The 26,048-nt window shown below is 35.2% G+C and overlaps 1 protein-coding gene and 1 non-coding gene across 6 annotated transcripts in view; both read left to right on the top strand.

Moving 5' to 3' along the window:
- BAZ2B (bromodomain adjacent to zinc finger domain 2B) overlaps nt 1–26,048 on the top strand; it is a 500,560-nt gene that overhangs the window by 23,616 nt on the left and 450,896 nt on the right. The gene's annotated exons all lie outside the window — the stretch shown is intronic.
- Nucleotides 16,447–16,553, top strand: LOC111562068. Its single transcript, XR_002745127.1, has one exon. It is a non-coding gene; the product is annotated as a U6 spliceosomal RNA (small nuclear RNA).

Here is a 26,048-nt window from a genome sequence, read left to right as displayed (position 1 = left end):
CCCCACTTACCACAATGGACAGATAACCTAAGAGGAAAATCAACAAGGAAACAATGGTTTTGAATAACACCCTGGACCAGATGGACTTAACAGATATATTCAGAGCATTTCATCCTAAAGCAGCAGAATACACATTCTTTTTGAGTGCACATGGAACATTCTCCAGAATAGATTGCATACGGGATCGCAAATCAGCCCTCACAAGTTCAAAAATATTAAGACCATTCCATACATATTTTCAGAATACAATACTCTGAAACTTGAAGCAAACCACAAGAAGAAAATTTGTAAAGACCACAAATACATGGAGGCTAAAGAACATCCTATTTTAAAGAATGAATGAGCTAACCAGGAAATTAAAGAGGAAATTAAAAGTACATGGAAGCAAATGAAAATGCAAACACGGTAGTCCAAAACCTTTGGGCTACAGCAAAGGCAGTCCTAAGAGGGAAGTATATTATAATAGAGGCCTACCTCAAGAAGCAGGAAATGTCTCAAATATAAAACCTAGTCTTACACCTAAAGGAGCTAGAAAAGGAACATCAAATAAAGCCTAAAACCAGCAGAAGGGAAATAGTAGAGATTAGAGCAGAAATAAACAGTATAGAAACAAACAAACAAAAAAGCCAGTAGAACCAAACAACAAAACTAAGAGCTGAGTCTTCAAAAGAATTAATAAAATTGATAAACCCCTAGCCAGACTCATCAAAAAGAAAAGAGGAAAGACCCATATAAATAAAATCATGAATGAAAAAGGAGAGATCACAACCAATACCACAGAAATACAAAGAAGCACTTGTTATAAGCATTGTATGTAAGTGATGAATCACTGAATCCTACTGAAACCAGTATTGTACTCTATGTTAACTAACTAGAATTTAAATGAAAATTTGAAAAGGAAAAAAAAAAACCTCCTGGAACTAACAGGCAATTATAGTAAAGTTCCAGGATATAATGCTAATGTACAAAATATGTATAAGATCTGTATGAAGAAAACTTTAAACTTCTGGTAAACAAATCAAAGAAGAACTAAATAAATGGAGAGAAATTTCATGTTCATAGATAGAAATACTCAATATTATCAAGATGTCAGTACTTCCCAACTTGTTCTATACATTCAGTAAATCCCAGCAAGTCATTTCATAGATGCTGACAAACTGATTTTGAAGTTTATTCAGAAAATTAAGGGGCGCCTGGGTGGCGCAGTCGGTTAAGCGTCCGACTTCAGCCAGGTCATGATCTCGCGGTCCGGGAGTTCGAGCCCCGCGTCAGGCTCTGGGCTGATGGCTCAGAGCCTGGAGCCTGTTTCCGATTCTGTGTCTCCCTCTCTCTCTGCCCCTCCCCCATTCATGCTCTGTCTCTCTCTGTCCCAAAAAAATAAATAAACGTTGAAAAAAAAATTAAAAAAAAAAAAAAAAGAAAATTAAGAATAGCCAACACAGTATTGGAGGAGAAGAAAAAAGTTGGAGAACTGATGACTACCCAACATTTAGACTTACTATATAACTAAAGTAATCAGAGTAGTGTGATGTTGGCAAAAGAGTAGACATTGATGAATGGAATAGAATAGGGAGCCCAGAAATAGACCTTTGTATGTATATGTATATGTATATGTATGTAAATATTTACATGTGTGTATATGTTTGTATATACTTACATATATTTATACACATATACATTTATAGTCAACTTGAAAAAATTTTTAAGTTTTTTTAACGTTTGTTTATTTTCGAGAGAGAGACAGAATGCGAGTGGGTGAGGGGCAGAGAGAGAGAAGACACAGAATCTGAAGTAGGTGCCAGGCTCTGAGCTGTCAGTACAGAGCCCAATGCAGGGATCAAACTCCAGAACCTTAAAATCATGACCTGAGCCAAAGTCAGACACTTAGCTGACTGAGCCACCCAGGTGCCTCTGTAGTCAACTGTTTTTTGACAAAGTAGCAAAGGCAACACAATGGACACAGTCACTGCAACAAATGGTGCTGGACCAACTGGATATCGACATGCCCCCCCCCCCCCAAAAAAAAAATGAAACTAAGTAGACTTTACACACTTCATCAAAATTAGCTCAAAATGGATCATAGTCCTAGTATAAAATGCAAGACTATACAACTACACAAGCTAAAACAGGAGAAAACTTAGAGACCTTGGATATGGTTATGGCTTTTTTAAAAAAAGATTTTATTTTTCAGTAATCTCTACACCCATTGTGGGGCTCGAACTTAGCAACCCGGAGATCAAGTTGCATGCTCTCCCTGTTGAGCCCACCAGGAACCCCTGGTTATGCCTTTTTATTTTTATTTTTTAATTTTTTTTTTTACATTTATTTATTTTTGAGAAACAGAGTGAGACAAAGCATGAGCGGGGGAGGGGCAGAGAGAGAAGGAGACACAGAATCTGAAGCAGGCTCCAGGCTCTGAGCAAGAGGTCAGCACAGAGCCTGATGTGGGGCTCGAACCCACACACTGTGAGATCATGACCTGAGCTGAAGTCGGACGCTCAACCAACTGAGCTACCCAGGTGCCCCTCGTTATACCTTTTTAAATAAAACACCAAGAACATGGTCCATGAAAGAAATAATTGTAAGCTGGACTTCATTAAAATAAAAAACCTCTGCTCTGTGGAAGACAGTCAAGATAGTGAGAAGTCAAGCCACAGAGTGAGAGAAAATATTTGCCAAAGACACATCTGATAAAAAAACTGTTATCCAAGATATATAAAGAACACCTAAAACTCAGCAATAAGAAAATAACCTAATTTTAAAATGAACCAAGGGCCTTAACAGACACTTCACCACAGAAGATGTACAGATGGGAAATAAGCATATTAAAAGATGTTCCACATCATATGTCATCAGGGAACTGCAAATTAAAACAGTGAGGTACCACTGTGTACCTATTAGAATAGCGCAAATCCAGAACACTGACAATACCAAATGCTGATGAGGAAGTAGAACTCTCATATAATGCTGGTGAGGATATAAAATGGTATACCCACATTTGAAGATAGTTTCTGACAAATGAAAATGTTTTTTTTACAAAATGAAACATACTCTCAACCACAATATCCAGCAGTTGCATTACTTGGTATTTACCCAAAGGAGTTGAAAACTTTTGTCCCTTGAAAAACCTGAACATGAATGTTTAAAGCAGCTTTATTCTTGGAAGAAACTAAGATGTCCTTTAGTAGGTGAATGGGTAAATAAACTGTGGTACATCCAGGCGATTGAATATTATTCAGAGCTAAAAAATAAATGAGCTTCAAGTGATGAAAAGACATGGAAGAAACTGAAGTGCATATTGTTAAGTGAAAGCCACCATTCTGAAAAGGCTATGTCCGTATATGACATTTTGGAAAAGGCAATACTGGAGTCAACAAAAAGATTGATGGTTGCCAGGAGTAGGATTGGGAAGAAATGAATAGGCATACCACAGAGGATTTGTAGGAAGTGGAAATACTCTGTATAATGTTATAATGCTAAATATAAGTTACTATGCTTTTGTCCAAACATAGAATTTACATAGCAAGAATGAAATCTAAGGTGGACTTTGAGTAATAGTGAGGGGTCAATGTAGGTTCATCCCTGGTTTTAAAAAAAAAGTATATATATATGTATGTATTTGTGTGTGTGTATGTATACCCACACACACATATATATGTACATATACGTATGCCATTTTGGTATCTGATGTTGATAATAGGGGAAGGCTATACATGTGTGGTGACAGGATACATATGAGAAATGTTTGTACTTCTCTCTCAGTTTAAATCCTGAGACCAACTTAAAACATAAGGTTTTTTTTTTTAATTCAGGAATATATTAGAATAACCTTCATCAATCCTTAAAAAATTATTAGAGAAAAAATTGAAAAAAAAAACATTCTATGTATCTGTAACTGAATGTATTCTCTTAATATTTGCACTGTAAGATGTGTACATAAATTTTATTTTGTAATGTGTCTTTTTCATGGTGGCTGATGACTATGACATTAATCACATTTAGATTTAATTTATAGAATATTTTTGGTTTTTCTTTTTTTTTTTTAATACTTCATAGTATTCTTTTGGATTATCATTGATTAGAAATGTTTTAATTCTGTAGATTTTACTAAAAACTAAGCATGAATCTATTTAGCACATCAAAATGAAGTTTTGTAGTAATTTATTTTTATTTTTATTTTAGAGAGCTAGGGTGAACAAGTGGGGGTGAGGGGCAAAGGAAGGGAGAGAAAATCCTAAGCAGGCTTCACGATCAGCGCCAAGCCCGATGCACCCCCGATGCACTCAGCAGCGCCGAGCCCGATCCCACGACCATGGGATCATGACCTGAGCCAAAATCAAGAGTCAAACATTCAACCGACCGAGCCAGCCAGGCACCCCTGTAGTATTTTTCTTTAATCAAACTTTGTTTGCCAGTTAAATTTGCCCAAACATTTTTCATGATTAAATCGTGTTTAACCATGAAATCTATGTAACACATAGAATATATATAGGTAATATAAATTCTACTTGAACATAGTTTTTCTAAGAAATATTAGACTGTAACACTTTATGAGATTGAGAAACTTTTCATCCTGTCCATTAGTGTTATGCATTGAAATAAACATGTTTCCCCACCCCTCGCCCCAAATTCATATATTGAAACCCTAATCCCCAAAGTGATGATATTAGTGGTGGGAACTTTGGGAAATAAACAGGTTTAGTCTGTGTTACTATGGTGGGACCCTCATAATTGGATTAGTACCCTTGTAAGAAGAAGGAGAGAGCAATGTGAATACACAATAAGACAGCAGTCTATAAACCAGGAAGTGGAGCCTCACCAGTTACCTTCATCTTGGACTTCCCAGCCTCCAGAACTGAGAGAGAGATATGTTGTCTGTGATATTGTTATAGCAGCCCAGGTAATTAAATAAGATGTTATAAAATAAGTGGTAATAAGTACTAGTAATAGAAAATAAATAGTATAAAAAATTAGAAGTGGTATTTATAATTCGTAGAATTTACTCTTTTATAATTGCTTTGCAAATTGCATGCCTGATATTAGGAAAGTAGTATCTTTGAATTGCCAGACTTTATTATTTATTTATTTTTTTTTAATTTTAATTCCAGTATGTATAACATACAGTGTTACATTAGTTTCAGGTTACAGTAGAGTGATTTAACAATTCTATACGTTACTCAGTGCTCATAATGATAAATGTACTCTTAATCCCCTTCACCTATTTCACTCATCCCCGAACCCAGCTACCTTCTGGTAACCATCAGTTTGTTCTCTATAGTTAAGAGCATTTTTTGCTTTGTTTCTTTTTCTTGTTGTTGTTGTTGCTCATTTGTTTTGTTCTTTCAAGTCCACATATGAGTGAAATCATATGGTATTTATCTTTCTCTAACTGACTTTATTTTGCATTATACTCTATAGCTCCGTCCATGTTGTTGCAAAATGATTAGTTGATTTAAATATGATTAGTGTTTATGGTAGAAATTGCCGTCTACAAATAAATTGTTGAGTTTAATAGCAAATAAGATAAAATAAAATTATTCAAATATTTATATTCTACATGTTTGAATAGCAACTCATTGAGTTAGTTATGGTATCTTTCTATAATTTAAAAGGAAGAAATTGACATTTAAAATTTTTATAGATTGAAGAAGTATTTTAAATAGACTTGAAATATTTTCTATTTAAAAAGTCTTTTAATTGTTAAAAAATTAAAAATGGGAAGTAATGAAAATGTGACCACTTTCACATTTTCTCTTGATTCGGAAATATATAAGCTGTCAATACTATCTCTCATTGATAGTATAAATCACTGAACAAGTTATCCTAATAAAATTTTGAAAGTGTTTAAAACAGGAAATTGTTTTTTTTTTTAAACAGTCTTTTAAAAAAGTCTTTTAAATAGAACTGAAGATACAGTTCATACTCTAAATTTCTTCTAAAAAGCCATTATTATGGATTGATTTTTTTTTTTTCAGACGCACTATTGCTTCTTTTCCTTTCTTCTTGGGAGAACTGTACAGTATTTTCACTTTATTTCTTTATTTGTTTGTTTATTAAAGTAGAGTTAGGGGTACCTGGGTGGCTCAGTCGGTTGAGCGACCGACTTCAGCTCAGGTCATGATCTCACGGTTTGTGAGTTCGAGCCCCGCGTTGGGCTCTGTACTGACAGCTCGGAGCCTAGAGTCTGCTTCAGATTCTGTGTCTGCCTCTCTCTGACCCTCTTTCGTTCATGCTCTGTCTCTCTCTGTCTCAGAAATAAACATTAAAAAAATTAAAAAAAAATAGAGTTGGCATACACTGTTGCATTAGTTTCAGGTGTACAACATAGTGATTTGGTAACTCTATACATTATTCAATGCTTACCACAAATGTAGCTACTGGCACTATATGATGCTATTATATAGTTAATACCATTAACTATATTCTCTTTCATCCCTGTGACTTAATTCATTCCATAACTGGAAGCATGTACCTTCCGCTCCCTGTTTTTAAATACAAAAGACAGACTTTTCAAAAATATATGAATAAAACTTTCTATATGTTCTTCAAATTTTCATAGATGTTAAAATATGAGAAAGAAATACAGTATTAATGTCAAATTCTCAAGGCTTTTTAAAAGAACATTTATCTAAAAGGTGAATAGCCAACTCTTCTAGGATTGCTTATATTTGTGACTTATTTAAAATAAATTCATTATTTTGAGGCAGTTGGTAAGACAGAATTTGAAAACTTTATGCTCATATTTGGTGTGGTGTTGTAGTTTCATAATTTAGCATAGACATTCAGTATGCTTTTCATTAATATTTTAAAAGTATCTTAAAATAGTTTCCTGTTTTTTATTATTTTTTTAGTTTCCTGTTTTAAACACTTTCAAAATTTTATTAGGATAACTTGATTCAGTTATTTATACTAGCAATGAGAAATAGTATTGACAGCTTATATGTTTCAGAGTCAGAAAATGTGAAGGTGGTAACATTTTCATTACTTCCCATTTTTAATTTTTTAACAATTTCGAAGGATTCTTACATGTTTGACTGTTTCTACCAGTAAGGCATTTGTATTGTAATGCCATATGAGTAAAAGTCCCAGGACTATGGACTCCTATAGTGGAGATAAGTAACTAAGATCAATACATAGGTTGGAGGAGTTCTAAATTCATACGATGCAATGCAATACAGGATGAATAAAATCCATTGGAGTATTTTTGGATGTGGGATTACAACTGGAACCCACCATAGGGATAGGATTCAAATAGAAGTGAGGGGTGCCTGGGTGGATCAGTTGGTTAAGCATCCAACTCTTGATTCCAGCTCTGGTTATGATTCTATGGTTCCTGAGGTCAAGCACCGAGTTGCTTGAGATTCTGTCTCCCATCTTTGCCCTTCCCCAACTCACACTTTCTTCTCTCAAAATAAATAAATTTCAAAAAAATATGTAAGTGAGGGGGACCTTAACCTGGCTCAGTAGGTTAAGCATCCGACTTCAGCTCAGGTCATGATCTTGCGGTTCAGGAGTTTGAGCCCTGCATTGGGCTCTGTGCTGACAGCTCAGAGCCTAGAGCCTGCTTTGGATTCTGTGTCTCCTCTCTCTGCCCCTTTCCTACTTGCTTTCTCTCTCTCTCTGTCTCTCTCAGAAATAAATAAACAAAAAATTTAAAAAATACATGTAAGTGAGAAGCTATATTTGGGGTGACTGAATAATCAAAGCACAGAGACAAAATATTAATTTTCATCCACTGACATTTATTCTAAGTTCCATGAAGAATGAGAATTCAGGGTTTTGTTTCTAATCATGGCCTTTTAATAGTGATGTGCTTGGGCCAACTTAAATATTGATTCAATCTATAAGATCCAACAATGTCCTTTGGAATGGCATGCTCAGTTTAACAAGGGATACTTGTTCTTCAGTTGTGTGTCATTGTCCCTTCTGAGGCTACTGGGTATGTCTAACTCCATCCTGTATTCCTTGCTCTGTCACCACATGCTATTTCTAATATCTGAGATAACTAGAGACTGTATTTGTAAACCATGGGCACTCAGTAAATGTTTTTGTTTTTTTATTTTAGAGAGAGAGAGAGCTCAAGCAGGGGAGAAGGGAAGAGGGAGAGAGAAAGGAAGAATCTCAAGCAGGCTTCACACTCAGCACAGAGCCAGACTCATTTAAATGTTAAACAAAGGAGCAAACAGGGAAGTTTTGGGATTTTGTTTTTTGTAAGTTGCTTAAAATAGTTAAGTGGTAATTATATGATAGTAGTGTATATTCACTAAATATGTTTTGGACAGGTAGAGTAAATATTGTTGCTGAGAAATCTTCAGTTTAAGACACTAATTGCGTAAGACATGATTATACTCATTAGAAATATAAAAATTATTGTTAGTACTTTTGGATACTATTATAATATGGATAGAAAAATTTTATTGAAAAAATTTTTTAAAGTTTATTTTTGAGAACGAGAGAGACAGAGAGAGAGACAGACAGAGCATGAACAGTGGAAGGGCAGAGAGAGAGGAAGACACAATCTGAAGCAGGCTCCAGGCTCTGAGCTGTCAGCACAGAGCCCGACACAGGGTTAGAACCCAAGAACTATGTGATCATGACCTAAGCTGAAGTCGGATGCTCAACTGACTTAGCCACGTAGGCACTCCTGAATAGAAAATTTTTGATTTCAAGAGCTATTAAGAAAGAAAACATTGATTCAGGGCAATATTAAAAGTCAACTTACTGTTATATGGAAATATGGTGCAAAGGACTAATTTTATTTTTATTTATTTATTTATTTATTTATTTATTTATTTATTTTTAAATGTTTGTTTATTTTTGAGAGAGGGAGAGACAGAGTGCAAGTAGGGGAGGAGCAGAGAGGGAGACACAGAATCTGGAGCAGGCTCCAGGCTCTGAGCTGTAAGCACAGAGCCTGATGTGGGGCTCAAACCCACAAACCGTGAGATCATGACCTGAGCTGAAGTCGGATGCTTAACTGACTGAGCCACCCAGGCGCCCAGACTAATTATTTTTATTACGTGAAGTAGCAGTAGCTCCTATTAAAATATTTATTTATTTATTTATTTACTTACTTACTTATTTATTTATTTATATTTCAGAGAGAGAATGCCCACATGAGCAGGGGAGGGGACAGAGGTGGGGAGAAAGAGAGAATCTTAAGCAGGCCTCACGCTCAGTGTGGAGCCTGACATGGGGCTTGATCCCAGCACCCTAGGATCATGACCCAAGCTGAAATCAAGAGTCAGACACTCAACTGATAGAGCCACCCAGGTCCCCATAAAATATTATTATGTTAAAAAGAAAAAGACTTTATAATAGTATACCATGTATAGTATTTGATAAAAGGGCTAAATGTTCTTATATGTATGGTACAGCAATACCTATTAGTAAAATGATTTTATGAGAAAGAATGAAATCTTTCAATTTGAAACAACATGGATGGAGCTAGAGTGTATTATGCTAAGTGAAATAAGTCAGTCAGAGAAAGACAAATACCATATGATTTCCCTCATATGTGGAATTTAAGAAACAAAACAGATGAACATATGGGAAGGAAAAAAAGGAAAAAAGAACGAGGGAAACAAACATAAAAGACTCTTAAAAATAGAGAACAAACAGAGTTGATGGAGGGGATGGTAGGGGATGGGCTAGATGGGTGATGGCATTTAAGGAGGGCACTTGTTAGGATGAGCACTGGATGTTGTATGTAAGTGATGAATCCCTGAATTCTACTCCTGAAACCAATATTGCACTGAATGTTAACTAACTGGAATTTAACTAAAAATTTGAAAATAAAACAAGAAAGAAAAAAAAAGTAAAATCGTTTTATATTGAGGGGAATAGTAGGTTTTTGGGAGATATACTTAGTTTCCTAGGATACCGCAATGAGTGTTCTGGCAATGGTGGTTAGTGGAGTAATGTGTACTAGCCAAACTGATAATTATTGGTAATTTGCATTGACTCTTTTTCATTTGAATATTTAAAAGGATTTTGGAAACACCTAATTAAACCTTTCACAACCTCTCATAATAGATATTATCAAATAATTACGTATTTCATATGAAAAAAACAACAGTTGAGAGAAGCAAAGTTATTTACCTAAGATCACATATTGTTTAACTGATAGAACCTGAATAGTTTCAAATTCCCAGTAATCAGTTCTAACTCCTATGTAAAGTAAAATTAGTATAATAACACCTAAGTAATGCTTGTTGCAGCTCCAAGAATAAAAATAGTAAGTCACAGTAATTTAAAGAAACCTCTTTACTGGGGCACCTGGGTGGCTCAGTCAGTTAAGCATCTGACTTTTGGTTTCAGCTTAGGTCATGATCCATGGTTCCATGAGATCAAGCCCTGCGTTGGGCCTATGCTGACAGCGTAGAGCCTGCTTGGGATTCTCTCTCTGCCTTTCTCTGCCACTCCCCCACTCATTCTTTGTCTTTCAAAATAAATAAATAAACTTAAAAAAAATCTCTTTACTAAAATGAAATATCTTTTACTAAAACTAATTCCAGGTTAATTTCTATTAAGTATAGGTAAACATTCTTTAAGATATAAGGAGACAGTAATTTCATATGATATTTTTAATATCATGTTCATTAGGTTTTTCATGTGGGCTGTATTCTGGTAAGCAAAGCTCAAGAAAAGCCAAAAGTAGTATGGACTGTGAATCAAATGCTCTCTTATATAGACATTATGATAAACCTGTAATTTATTAAACCTGTTTAAGGAAAAATAATTTTCTAGTGGAAAAAGAACCTTAAAAGAATTTCCTTCTGTATGTAAGACTGTTGTTTTATTTTGCATTTAGTTAACAAGTTTTTCTTCTACAGTTGTCATTACTGATTAAATGCCACATAGTTTGTGAATTATTTTAATGCCATGGTAGGAGTACAGTATCTATAGTAATTACCTTTATACTATATTGACCATTGAGTCAGTGAAGATTAGTCAGTTGCAATATTGCTCTGGAGCAGTATTACCGTTGCAGTACTAGAGTACACATACCTCAGACCATTAAGAGCCTGACAGTTCTTCATCCAGGAAAAACAAACAAAATATTCACAAAAATATTAAAAGATAGACTGGATAACTGAAGTAACCGCAAATGCATGAATCTGAATCTCCATACACATCCTCCAAAAAACAATAAAGAACAAATAAAACTATACATAATCCCATGTTTTAACATAACTAGAACAAAGAGAGTATTCAAACTTCAGATTATCTGTAAATAGAAAAATGAATATCAAATCATAATAAGCCATCATTCATGCCTCTGTGGAAGCCACCACAGCAAGGGTGGTTTGGGAAAAATTGCACAGAACAAGAAAGGAGCTAGTGACATACTTACGATTGATTAAAATCACCTTCAGGAAAGGAAGTTCTTCCCTAAATACTGAAGTTTTGAAAAAAAAAAAAAAGCTTACTTATAAATCAGAGCACACTACAGGAAAGGGACTTACATGTTTGTAAAGGACACACAGAAGCAATTTTGGAAAGGCATATCTTTTGGGGAAGAAAGGTAAAAAATGATGGGAAATTGCCCTTTGGAAACTAAATAGTTAAAAGGAAAAAAAAGCAGGAGAGGAAAATTTAGGATCCTGCAAGACAGAAGAATATTTTTAAAAACAGAAGGGCAAATCCCTTCATGTTGCCCTGCCCCCCAGATCCAATCAGTAAAGAAATCATTCTTTACTAAAAGCAGAGGATATTCTATCCTATGTAAGATACAGGAATCTTATAAACTGCCCCAGTCAGTCCTGTTCACAGAAATGCAGAAGTGACAGCAACTTGAACTACATAAAACTAATTTCCAAAACGAAAGAGGAAATGAGGATAAAAAGTTCTGTTTCAGTTGATGAAAATGTCTATTACCCCTCACTCCCCCACCAAAAATAAACGGCATAAAGACAGACATAGTTCCATGGAATAGAACTGAAAGTACAAGAATAAACGTCTTTATGGTCAGCTTATTTTCACCAGGGATGCCAAGAAAACTCAATGGGGAAAGAAAACTATTTTCAACAAATGGTGCTGGGACAAATGGATATCAACATGTAAGGAGATAGAGAATAGATTTAGTGGTTGCCAGGGACTGAGGAAAGCAGAAATTGGGAGTTACAGATAATGGGTACAGGGTTATGTGATGAAAATGTTTTGGAAGTAGACAGTGGTGATGGTTGCATAAATGTGAATTGAGTGTTTTATGTAATAGTTTGCTAGGATTGCCATCACAAATACCACAGACTGGGTGACTTAAACAATGCAGTTTATTTTTCACAGTTCTGGAGGCTAGAGGTCTGAGATGAAGGTGTCAGCATGGTTGATCTTATTCTGAGGCCTCTCCTTGGCTCATAGATGGCTGTGTTCTCACTGTGTCCTTACATGATCACCTTATGGTCTGTGTGTTGTCTGTGTCCAATCTCCTCTTCAGATGAGGACCATTCATAGTGAATTAGGGCCCATCCATATCTCCTCCTTCTACCTTAATTACTTCTTTAAAGGTCCTGTCTCCAAATATAGTCACATTCTGAAGTACTAGATGAATTCAACATATGAATTTGGGATAGGAGGGTACACTTTATCGCATATTAGTGTAAAAAGGTAAATTTTATGATATGGGAATTATAGCTCAATTAAAAAAATATTATAAGAACCTCCTTTGCAAATCTCTTTTTAAATACAATTGAAAACCTAGTTGATAAAGGTAATTTCCAAGGTAAATATGGTTTTTTGAAACTGTTGGGGCACCTGGGTGGCTCAGTTGGTTAAGTGTCTGACTTGATTTCAGCTCAAGTCATGATCTCACACTTTGTGAGATCAAGCCCTGCATTGGGCTCTGCACTAACAGCGCAGAGCCTACTTGGGACTGTCTCTCTCCCTCTCTCTCTGCTCCCCAACCCCATCCCAGTAAATAAATAAATATTAAAAAAAAAAAAAACCTGGCACATTTGACATTTGAGATACTGTAGTTTCTGTAGAAGACATAGAGAAAGATAACAAAGACCTACTTTCTAAAAAAGCACCAGGCCCATATAGTTCCACAAGGATATTTTATGAAATATCTAAACACCAAATAGTCTTAGTGCTCTATAAATTATTCCAGACCATTGAAAGTGAATAATACCAATTCTTAAAGATAGTGCAAAAAAGAAATTAAAGACTGATAGCAACTATAAATAGATAAAATATTACTTAACAAATTCCTGTGCATTAAGAAAATAATATACCATGACAGTGTGGGATTTATTCTGGGAACACAAGGTTGGCTAAATATTAGGAAACCCATTAATAGAATATGCCATATTGTGTGTATATATTTATATATATATATATTTTTTTCATCTTTTTTTTTCAACGTTTATTTATTTTTGGGACAGAGAGAGACAGAGAGTGAACGGGGGAGGGGCAGAGAGAGAGGGAGACACAGAATCGGAAACAGGCTCCAGGCTCTGAGCCATCAGCCCAGAGCCTGACGCGGGGCTCGAACTCCCGGACTGTGAGATCGTGACCTGGCTGAAGTCGGACGCTTAACCGACTGCACCACCCAGGCGCCCCTATATTTTATTTATTTATTTATTTATTTATTTATTTATTTATTTATTTATTTATTTATTTATTTTTGAGAGAGAGAGAGAGAACATGAGCCAGGAAGGGTAGAGAGAAAGGGGACAGACAGGCCCAAGCTGCCAGCATCAAGCCTGACGTGGGGCTCAAACTCACATGAAATCATGGCCTGAGCCAAAGTTGGCTGCTCAACTCACTGAGCCACTCAGGTGCCCCTGACATGTTGTACATAAGGAAACAAATCATATATAGACACTTAAATGACCTTCAAAAATAAACACCTAGTAAAAACACTCAACAAAGAGGAATCAATGAATATTTTCTTAACATCTTCTTAATGGGTAACACTAAGGGCATTTTCAGTACTAACATTAGGAACAAGGCAAGGATATCCAGTAACACTATTAAACATTTTATTGGAGATATTAGGCAATGCAATTAAACCAGAGCAATCAGTAGAGTCATAACAGTTAGAAAATAAGGCAACAATCTCTATTTGCAGTTAAGGTAGTATACCTAGAAAACCCTAGAGCAGGGATCAGTAAAGGAACCCAGTAACCAAATCTAGTCATATCATTTTGTTTGTGTATTGTGTGTAGCTACTTTTCCTTCCACTGGCCCGGTTGGAGAGTTGTGGTAAAAATGGTCTGGCCCAACAAAGCTGAAAACATTTTAACATCTTATAGAAAAAGATTGTGTACTACTGACCTAGAGAATCATTAAAACTAACTCAGACAAAATAATTCAGTAACCACTAAGCTATAAAATTACCATTCAGTATAATTCAATAGAACCTAAAATCCTTTACATACACAACCACTTATCAGTTAGCAGATATAATGTTAGGGAAAACCCCAATTTAACACCAACAAAGAAGATAAAATACTTAGGAATAAATATAACAAGAATTATACAAAAGCTATTTGAATAAATCTTTAATATACTTCTTAAAGATACACAACTAGATTTGAACCAATGAAAAGATAGTTCTCCTTAATTTATAATTTTAATATAATCTTAATGAAAATGCCATCATGCTTTTTTATAGAGCTAGATGAGTTGATATGGAAGCCATCTATGTAAACATAGCTGGGAAATGTTTCAAGCAGTTAGCATCTATGGATCCTACCACTAATACATGAAGAGTTGACAAAGGAGGGTGGTTTTACCGTGTCAAAATACCTCCCCACAAGACACTTACTAATCACTGAAGGAAAAAAATTGCAACTTTACAGTATTTTTACCGCATTTTTACCAGGTTGTCAACATTATTAGTAATGGGACAAATAGACATAATATATTCTGATAGTATGTACTGAGAAGAGCATAATATCACTTCTGTGGTATTACAAAATATGTAACACGTACCACAATTCTATGATCAATTAATCCTTAACAATGGAGGAAAGAATATGCAACAGGAAAGAGATAGTCTCTTCAATAAATGGTGTTGGAAAAACTGGATAGCTACATGCAAAAGCATGAAAATGGACCACTTTCTCACACCATACACAAAAATAAACTCAAAATGGATTAAGGACCTAAATTTAAGACTTGAAGTCATAAAAATCTTGAAAGAGAACACAAGCAGTAATTTCTCTAACATCATCCATAGCAACATATTTCTAGATATGTCTCCTCAGGCAAGGGACACAAAAGCAAAACCAAACTGTTGGACTACATCAAAGTAAAAAGCTTCCGCACAGTGAAGGGAATAATCAACAAAACTAAGAGACAACCTACAGAATGGAAGAAGATATTTGCAAATGATATATCTGATAAAAGGTTAGTAGTAAATGAAATATCTGATAAAAGGTTGTATGCAAAATATATAAAGAATTGATACAACTCAACACCCAAAACACACAAAAAATGCAATTAGAAAATGGGCAGAAGACATGAGGCATTTCTCTTCTCTTCATGACAATCTGACAAACAGATTGTCAACAGACACATGAAAAGATGCTCAACATCACTCATCATCAGGGAAAAACAAAACTTCAATGAGATATCACTACCCATTTGTCAGAATGGCTAAAATTTACAGCACAGAAATAAGAGGTCTTGGAGAGGATGTGGAGAAAGGGGAACCCTCTTACACTGTTGGTGGGAATGCAAACTGGTGCAACCACTGTGGAAAACAGTATGGAGGTTTCTCAAAAAGTTAAAAATAGAACTACCCTATGATCCAGTAATTGTACTACTAGGTATTTACCCAGAGAATACAAAAATACTAATTCGAAGCACTCCAGTGTTTATAAAGGTGATGGGGACTAAGAAGTGCACTTGCTGTATTGGGGCACCTGGGTGGCTCAGTCAGTTGGGTGGCCACCTTCAGCTCAGGTCATGATCTCACAGTTGGTAGGTTCAGGCTCCGCGTCGGGCTCTGTGCTGACAGCTCAGAGCCTGGAGCCTGCTTAGGATTCTGTGTCCCCTCTTCTCTCTCTGCCCCTGCCCCACTTGTGCTCTGTCTAGCTCTCTCAAAATAAAATGTTAAAAAGAAAAGTGCACTTGTAAGGATGAGCACTGGGTGTTGTATGTAAGTGTTGAATCATTAAATTATACACAGGAAACTAATATTATACTGTATGTTAATTAACTGGAATTTAAATAAAAACTTTTAAAAAAGACATGAAGACACTTTTCTACAGAGAAGATATACAGATGGCCAACATCATTCCTCTTCAGGGAAATGCAAATCAGAACTACAATGAGATATCACCTCACACCTGTTAGAATGGCTGACATCAACAAGAAATAAGTGCTGGTGAGAATATGGAGAAAAAAGCCTCTTGCACTGTTGATGGGAATGCAAACTGGTGCAGCCACTGTGGAAAACAGCATGGAGGTTTTTCAAAAAGTTAAAAATAGAGTGCTTTCTTCAGCAGTGCATGTACTATAATTGGAATGATATAGAGCAGATTAGCATGACACTCCTGCACAAGGATGACACTCAAATTTGTGAAGTTTTCCATGTTAAATCACACTACTGGGTATTTACCCAAAACATACAAAAATGCTAGTTCAGAGGGATACATGTACCCCTATGTTTATTAAAGCACTATTTACAATAGCCAAAATTTGGAAGCAGCCCAAGTGGCCATCAATAGATGAATGGATAAAGAAGTGATATGTATATGCAATGGAATATATTCAGCCATAATAAAGAATTAAATCTTGCCATTTGCAACTACATGGATGAAGGTAGAGATTCTTATGCTAAGTGGAATAAGTCAGCCAGAGAAAGACAAATGCCATATAGTTTCACTCATATGTAGAATTTAAGAAACAAAACAAAGAAGCAAAGGAAAAAGAGAAAGACAAACCAAAAAACAAACTCTTAACCATGGAGAACAAACTGATGGTTCCAAGATGTGTGGTGGGTGGGGGAATGAGGGAGCTAGGTGATGCGGATTAAAGAATACATTTATGATGAGCACTATGTAATGTATAGAATTGTTGAATCACTAAATTGTACACCTGAGACTTGTATAACACTGTATGTTAGCTATACTGCAATTAAAATAAAAAAAGAAAGAAAGAAACTCTGGGCAGCTGGAAATGCGGGAGCCTTTGCCATATTGTCATCTGATTAGACCAGCTTGGCAGCAGAAACAAACACATGTGGGCCATACAGCGACCTCCAAAGGGGGTCTTTCAGAGAGAAACCAAAACTGAATGACTCACCTGGAACACCTGATGAATGGTGAAACTGACCCAGCCAAACAAATGCAAAACCCTTCTCATCCAGACCATGGAAGTGGAAACCCTGGCCCATCCTGCTAGTAGCACTGAGTGGATATCACTCTCATTTTCAGTGGATCTGCTTTCTTCTGTGTATACGTGTGTGTTTTATTTTTAAAGAGAAAATAAAATGCAAATGAACTTATAAAAAAAAATGTAACCTGAATTTAAACATGAAAAAACTTCAGTTAAACCCAAACTGAGGGATAGTTCACCAAAAATGGCCTGTTGTTTTAAAAAAATGTCAAGGTCAAGAAAAACAAAGAATGAGGAACTTGCTTCAGATCAAAGTCTAAAGAGACATGACAGTTAAATACAGTGTATGACACTGGGCTGAGTCATTGGTCAAGATGGAAAAAATTACTTTTATTTTATTATTCTATTTTTGTCATAAAAGATAGTAGTGGAACAATTGGCAAAATGTGAAGGTCTGTAAATTGGATAGTGCTATATTAATGGTAAGTGCCTTATTTTGATTAATGTACTTTTTGAGGAACTACATTGAAATATTTATAAAGGGGAATGATGTCTGCAACTTGTTTTCAAATTCAGAAAAGTCTGTAGAGGGGAGAGAAAGACACTGATAAAGCACATGTTAAGTTTGGGGAATCTGAATGAAGAAGGGTTTATGGAAATTGTATTGTTTAAAAAATAAACTTCTAAGTTTTGGAATAATTTCAGAGTTACAGAAAAGTTTAAAAGATAGTACACACTTCGCCCAATTTTAGTTTTCATTTTAAATTACCATGGTACATTTTTGAAAACTAAGAAACCAATATTGGTTCATTACTATTAACTAAACCCCTAAATCTGACTTTATTCAGATTTCACCTGTTTTCTATGAATTTTCCTCTAAACTTCAGACCTTAATCACATAATGTCCTTTTTTTTTTTTAAGTATATTTTGAGAGAGAGAGAGAGAGACAGAGCAAGTGTGTGCACAAGCGGAGGAAGGACAGAGAGAGGAGTTGGGGGGGGAGAGAGAGAGAATCCTAAGCAGGCTGCACACTGTCAGTGCAGAGCCCAATGCAGGGCTCAAACTCTCCAACCATGAGATCATGATCTGAGCCAAAATCGAATCAGGCCCTTAACAGACTGAGCCACCCAGGTGCCCCTTAATGTCCCTTTTCTATTCAAAGATGCAGTCCAGGGTACCACATTGCATTTGTTTGTCATCTCTGTTCAATCTCCTTTGGTCTGTGACAGTTTCTCAGCCTTTTTAAAAAAAATTTCATGACATTGATAGTTTTGAGGAAATTCAAATATCTTAGAAATATTTCTTAGAAATAATCTTAGAAATATTTCTAAGAATATCCCCCAATTTTGTTTTTTGTATGTATTTCTCATGGTTAGACTGGGGTTATGGCTTCTTAGAATACTACAGAAGTGAAGTACCCTTTCTGTCACATCATATCAGGAGTAGATGCTATCAATATGGTATCTCTGGTGATGTAAACCTTGATATCTTAAGGTAGTATCTGCCAGGTTTCTCCTCTGTAAAGTTCCAATTTTTCCTACTCTGTTTGGGAGGGAGTCACTAAGTCCAGCCCAGTCTCAAAGGCTGGGGTGGGGTGCAGGTTAAGCCTCACCTCCTGGACAGGATAGTTTCTATGTTATATCATTTGGATTCCTTTATAATGGATATTTGACTCTTTTCTGTCTATTTATTATTTATATTTCTATGGACTCAGCTGTATTTATTTCATTCTTTGAGTTAAATCTAATACATTATTTATTCTATCACCGAAATGGTTCCAGCTTTAACTACTGGAAATCCTGGTGATCTCCTATGGCCTTTTGATATATCCCCATCCTTTTGGTTTGTGAGCTTTGCCTTGCTTTTTGATATTTCCACATGCTTCTCTTTTATCTTGTATTTTCCTTGTCCCTGTCCTAAATGGGCTATTTCTCCAGAACCTTGTTCCCTTTATTGAAGAATAATATTTAGAAACCAAGATCTTGGTGCTGAGTGGTTTGTACTATTTTGTAACTTTATTATTATTATTATTTTAAATGTTTATTTAGTTTTAAGAGAGAGGGACAGAATGCAAGTGGGGAGGGGCAGAAGGAGAGGGAAACACAGAAACTGAAGCAGGCTCCAGGCTCTGAGCTGATGCAGCGCTCAAACCCATGAACCGTGAGATCATGACCTGAGCCGAAATCTGGCATTTAACTGACCAAGCCACCCAGGCACCCCTAACGTTATTATTAAATCTGAAGTCACTTCAACATAAAAAGTAAAAAAAACCCAAAGAGTTAAAAGTTGTAAGAAACATACCCTATTTGTTATTCTTAAGTGCAATACCTTAGTTTATTATGTCAGTTACCAAATGTTACCATTTAAAATTGGTTGATGCTTATTCTTTCTAAATAAAAATTATAGCTTACTTGGTATCTAGAAATTATTAATAAAATTATACAGCTGCAGTAGGACATTTTTGTACGTTTTATTTGCACTTCTTAAAATGTAAACACTTTCTCATATTTCTCACCTCTTATGAAAAGCATAAAGGTCTGTGATTAAATTCATGACACTATTTACATAACAAAACTAATAACTAAACAGTCTAGCTTAACATGCATACATAAAAGGGCATAGCAGGGGCATAAAGGAGGGAGATCTTGACATTACTCATAACTCTTTCAAGCAATAATACCTCCACCCTCAAATTCCACTTCAGTGAGTAAGAATGATGTAGACAGCTTGGCCTGTTTGACAGGAAATTCCATATAAAAATATAGGATTTCTTGTGGAAGTTTGAAAATATATCTCTTTGATCTGTGACATAAGAAGGTTACTACTCTACCGGATACTTCTGTTCTATATCTTGGAAAGCCGTTTTATTTTATTTATTTATTTTTAAAGTTTATTATTTCTTTCTAATAATGTCTACACCCAATGTGGGGCTTGAATTCATGACCTTGAGATCAAGAGTCTCATGCTCTTCCAACTGAGCCAATCAGGCACTCCCTTAAAAAGTTGTTTTAGAAAATATTTTATTTTGTTTTATTTTACTTTGTTTTATTTTTAAATGTTTATTTACTTTTGAGAGAAAGAGAGCAATAGAGAGAGAGGGAGAGAGAGCATCCCAAGCAGGCTCTGCACTGCCTCAAACCCATGAACCATGAGACCCTGACCTGAGCCAAAAATCAAGAGTCAGACGCTTAACTAACTGAGCCACCCAGGTGCCCCAAGAAAATGATTTATTGCTTCCAGAATGCAATTACAAGTAAAGAAAGTGCAAATGAGGATATAGGTATGCTTTAGCTCTTAGTGACACTAAGAACATATTAACAGTGTAAAAAAGACTGAATAAAGACAGCTACAATGTCTATTTACAATAGCATGGATGGAGCTAGAGAGTATTGTGTTAAGCAAAATAAGCCAGAGAAGGACAAATACCATATGATTTTACTCTTATGTGGAATTTAATAAACAAATGAGCAAAACAAAAAAGAGAGAGAGAGGCAAACCAAAAAACAGACTCTTAACTATAGAGAACAAACTGATGGTTTACCAGAGGAAAGGTGTGGGGGTGGGGGGGTTAAATAGGTGATAGGGATTAAGGAGTGCACTTGTGATGAACTCTGGGTGTTCTATGTGAGTGCTGAATCACTAAATTTTACACCTGAAATTAATATTACATTTATGTTATCTAACTTGAATTTAAATAAAATTTTTCTTAAAGTCAGCTACAATGTAACAAAGATATAATTTGTATGGTCTTATCACATTTTTGTATAAAATTTGTATACATGCGTAGAAAATTTCTAGATCATTTTTAGCATGCAGGTTGTTACCAATTGGTGTGTCATGAAGTTAGTTTAGTAAGTCATATTGTTTCAAGTTGAATAAAACAATAGAAAATGCCAGTACTAGTCACATAATATAATAACTATTACAGAAACCTTTATTACAGGTGTTTATGTGTGTGAGCAAGTGATTTGTGTATTGTAATGTAAAATACATTTCTTATTTTGAATCTAGGTCAAAAAAGGTATTTTTAAAAATACAGTTCTAGGATTATAGACCAAAAACACTTCAAGAGTGGACCTCCAGGGAGTAGGAGATGGACTTTTGCAGGAGAGGGATTTCAGAAGAAAAGATCTGGAAACTAACTTACTTATTTTTTATATAAACAATACAGAAAAGGGTAAAACCATGTAAAGTGGTGATTTAATTTGCAGTTTCCAAACAAACTTAGTATTATTCTGCCCAATCTTCTCTACTGTGATGTATCTCTTCATATCTCTGTAGAAGCTTCTGGAGCCTAACATCTACCCCTTTCACCTTGCTACTTAAGCATTATTCCTTGGGGTTGGCTAAATGCGCTAATGGAAGTCCTATGTAATGTATAGGAGGATATGAACCATATTAATTTTCTAACATCCTTCTTCCCCCTAAAAATCCGAATTCTGAAATATTGTTGGTCCCAGTATTTCACATAAAAAGTTGTAGATTTTTTCATTGTTGTCTAGCTTCTGCTATTGTTGGTTAAATATTTTATCAATCTTAATTTTCATTCTTTTAGGTAATTTGTTTATTCATTATGGTAGATTTAAGATTTTCTCTTTGTTCTTACTATCCTTACTGTTTTTATCATAGTGTGTCTGGGTAAGACTATTCTGTTTATGCATTATCAATCTGTGGATTTAAATATCTCCAGAATTTTGGAAAATTTTCAGCTGTTATTTATTGAATATTGTGTTCTCTTATTCTCTTAAGTAATTTCTGGAATTATTCTTAGATATATGTTAGAGCCTTTAGAAGTATCTGTCCTGTCTTTTAAATGTATTTTCCTATTTTTGTATCTATGGCTTTCTCTATTGAGAATTCATTGTTAGCACTTTCGTAAACAGTGTTGTCTAATCAAAAACTATTTCCTTAACGTTTTCTTTACGAACACTTTTTCTTTGTTTATGCAGTGGTTAACTATATGTGCATCAGAAAAGATAAAGGGGGTGGTGTGTGCCTGGGTGGCTCAGTCGGTTGAACATCTAATGCTTGGTTTCAGCTCAGGTCTCACAGTTCATGAGTTTGAGCCCTGTGTTGGGCTCTGCTTTGGCAGTGTGCAACATGCTTGGGATCCTCTTCCTCCCTTCCCTGCCCCTTCTCTGTTTACTCACTCTCTCTAAAAATAAATAAATAAACTTTAAAAAAAGATACAAGGGGTAGAGGTACATTGCAGCGCAGTTTGACAGTTTCTTAGAACGTTAAACATGCTAACCATACAAACTAGCATTCTTATTCCTAGGTAATTACCCAAGAGAATGAAACTGCTCCCACAAAAAACTGCACATCAGTGTTTTTATCAGCTTTTTTCATACTTGGCAAAAACTGGAAACACAAATATCCTTCAGCTTGTGAATGGAGAAACAAGATATGGTATGTCCATGCAATGGAATATTTATCAGTAATGCAAAGGAATGAACTACTGATTGGTGCGATGACATGGATGAATTTCATATTTATTATGCTAAGAGAGAAAGAAGCCAGACTGCAAAGGCTACATGCTGTAGTAATTGCACTTACATGAAATTCTGGAAAAGGTAAAACTACTACGGACAGATCTATCAGCAGTGGTTGCCAGTGGCTGGGTAACAGAGGAGTTGACTACTGTGGTACTCACATTCTAATTTCAAGAACCAAAAAATGTCACCTTATATGGCAAAAGGGACTTGCAGATGTAATTCAGTTAAAGATCTGGAGATGGGCAGTTATCCTGGGTTATCTGGATAAAACCTTAAATCTAATCACAAGAGTTTTTATAAGATGGAGGCAAGAGAAGGTGGCAATGGGACAACAAAGCAGAGATTGGAGTAATGTGGCCAGGAACCAAGGTATACGGGTAGTTTCCAGAAGCTGGATGAAGCAAGAAACAGATTCTTCCTTGAAGCCCTCAGAAGGAATTAGACCTGTCAACACCTTAGTTTTAGCCCAATAAAACTCATTTTAGGAGTGCCTCGCTGGCTCAGTTGGTAGAGCATTCAACTCTTGATTTCAAGGTTGGGAGTTCCAGCCCCATGTTGGGTGTAGAGATTATTTAAAAGTAAAATCTTAAAAAAACTCATGTCAAACTTCTTACATGCAGAAGTATAAACTTGTGTTTTTAAGGCACTAAATTGCCATATGTTAGCTATTGTAAATAATGCTGTACTGAACATGATGGTACAGATAATCTCTTTGAGAGCCTCTTTTCATGTCCTTTAAATATATACCCAGAAATCAGATATGGTAGTTCTATCTTTAATTTTTTGAGGAACTTACATACTGATTTCTATAATAGTTGTACCAATTTACATTCCCACCAACAGTGCACAAACATTTGCTTTTCTCCACTCAGTGATAGTCTAGCTAACGTTTATCAATTCTATTTATCTTTTCAAAAATGTAGGTTAGTTTCATTGATACATTATTTTTCTTGTCTCTCATTTATTTCTGCTCTGATATTTGTTATTTCCTCTCATTTGCTTATTTGGGACTTAGCTGATTTTTCTTTTTTAGTTCCTGAAGATATTAAGTGAAGCTGTTTGTTTTGAGATCTTTCTTGTCTTTTTTCTTTTCCTTTCTTTTTCTTTTTTGAGATTTTTCCTGTTAATGTAGGCATATAGTCTGTAAACTTCCCTCTTATAACTGATTTTGCAGGGGCATCTGGCTGGCTCAGTCAGAAAATCGTGCAACTCTTGATCTTGTCATGAATTTTAAGCCCGTTGTTGGGTGTAGAGAATACTAAAAATAAATTAAAACTTAAAAAAAATAAAGAACTGATTTTGCAGCATACCATAGGGTTTGATATATTGTGGTCCATTTTCATTTGTTTCAAGAGAGTTCTTGATTTCTCTCTGATTTAGTTTTTGACCCATTGGTTATTCATCAGCTTGTTGTTTAATCCCCACATATCTATGAATTTAACAGCTTTAATCCTGTTATTGATTTCTATTCTCATAGCACTATGGTCAGAAAAGATGCTTGGTATGATTTCAGTCTTAAATTTGCTAAGAGTTGTTTTGTGGCCTATCATATGATCTATCCAGGAAAATGTTCCTTGTGCATTTGTGAAGAATGTGTATTCTACCACTGTTGGATGGAATTTTTTGTGCACATCTGTTCCATTTGGTCTAAAGTATGGTTCAAGTCCAATATTTCCTTGTTGATTTTCTATCTGAATGATCTATTCATTGTTGAAAATGGGGTATTGAAGTCCATTGCTCTTACAATACAATGTCTGTTTTTCCATTCAAATCTGTTAGAGTTTACTTAATATATTTAGGTGCTCTACTGTTAAGTGCATGTATATTTCAGATTGTTACAGCTTCTTGATGAATAGACTCCCTTATCATTACATAATGACCATCTTCACCTCTTGTTACCATTTTTGGCTATAAGTTTATTTTGTCTGATATAAGTACAGTTGATTCTTGAACAATGTGAGATTTAAGGGTACTGACCCCCAACAGAATTGAAAATCCACATGTAACGTTTGCCTCCCTGAAAAGTTAACTAATAGGCTACTGTTGACTAGAATACTGTTGACCAATCACATAAACACTCAATTAAGATAATTTTGTATGTTATATGTATTATATACCATATTCTTACAATAAACTAAAGAAAAGAAAATGGTAAGAAATCATAAGAGAAACATATTATATACTGTGTTTGTAAAAAAAAAAAAATCACGTATTAAGTGGACCTGCACAGTTTAAACCTGTGTTGTTCAAGGTCAGCTCTATAGTCACCCCTGCTGTCTTTTGGTTTCCACTTATGTGGATTTTTTTCCCATCCCTTCACTTTGTGCCTATAAATGTCCTTAAAGCTGGAGTGAGTAAGCAGCATATAATTGGGTGTGTGTGTGTGTTTTGTTTTTTTTGTTTTTTTTTTTTTTTTTTGTCCATCCAGCCACTCTATTCCTTTTGATTAGAGAATTCAGTCCTCTTATATTTAGAGTAATTATTGAAAGATGTGGACTTGTTAATGCCATCTTATTGTTTTCTGACTGTTTTTTAGTTTTGTTATTCCTTTTTTCATTTCTCACTACCTATTTTTGTATTAATAATTTTCATTGGTAGTATGCTTTGATTTTCTTTTTATCATTTTGGATATCAACTATAAGTTTCTGCTTTGTGGTTACCATGAAGCTTATGTATCATTTTATAGTCTATTTTATGTTGATAACAACTTAACTTTGATCACATACAAAATCTCTTTTTACTCCCTCCCTTTTATATTTTTTATGTCATCATTTATATCTTTTTGTATTGTGTATCCCTTAACAACTTGAAGCTATGCCTGTAATCCCTTTAACAACTTGTTGAAGCTATACCTGTTTTAAATGCTTTTGTCCTTTAACCTTTATTCTAAAATTAAGAGGTTAATACATAACTATATTACAGTATTAGGGTATCTAAATTTGGCTGTATGCTTACCTTTACCAGTGTATTGTATATGTTCCTGTGGGTTTTTTTTTTTAAGTTTATTTATTCTTTTTTAGAGGGAAGGAGGGAGGGAGGGAGGAGGAGGGGCAGAGAAAGAGGGAGAGGGAATCCTAAGCAGTGCAGTGCCCAACATGGGGCTTGAACTCACGGAACCATGAGATCATGACTTGAGCTGAAATCAGGAGTCAGACGATTAACCAATTGAGCCAGCTGGGCACTCTTGTTCCTGTGTTTGCTTGATACAAATTAGCATCCTTTTTTCTTCAGGTTGAAGACCCCCTTACAGCATTTCTTGT

The sequence above is a fragment of the Felis catus genome, chromosome C1 (assembly GCF_018350175.1).
Source record: "Felis catus isolate Fca126 chromosome C1, F.catus_Fca126_mat1.0, whole genome shotgun sequence".
Lineage (NCBI taxonomy): Eukaryota > Metazoa > Chordata > Mammalia > Carnivora > Felidae > Felis > Felis catus.
The sequence above is the reverse complement of the archived record's forward strand: the minus strand, read 5'-3'. Positions and strand labels throughout refer to the sequence as shown.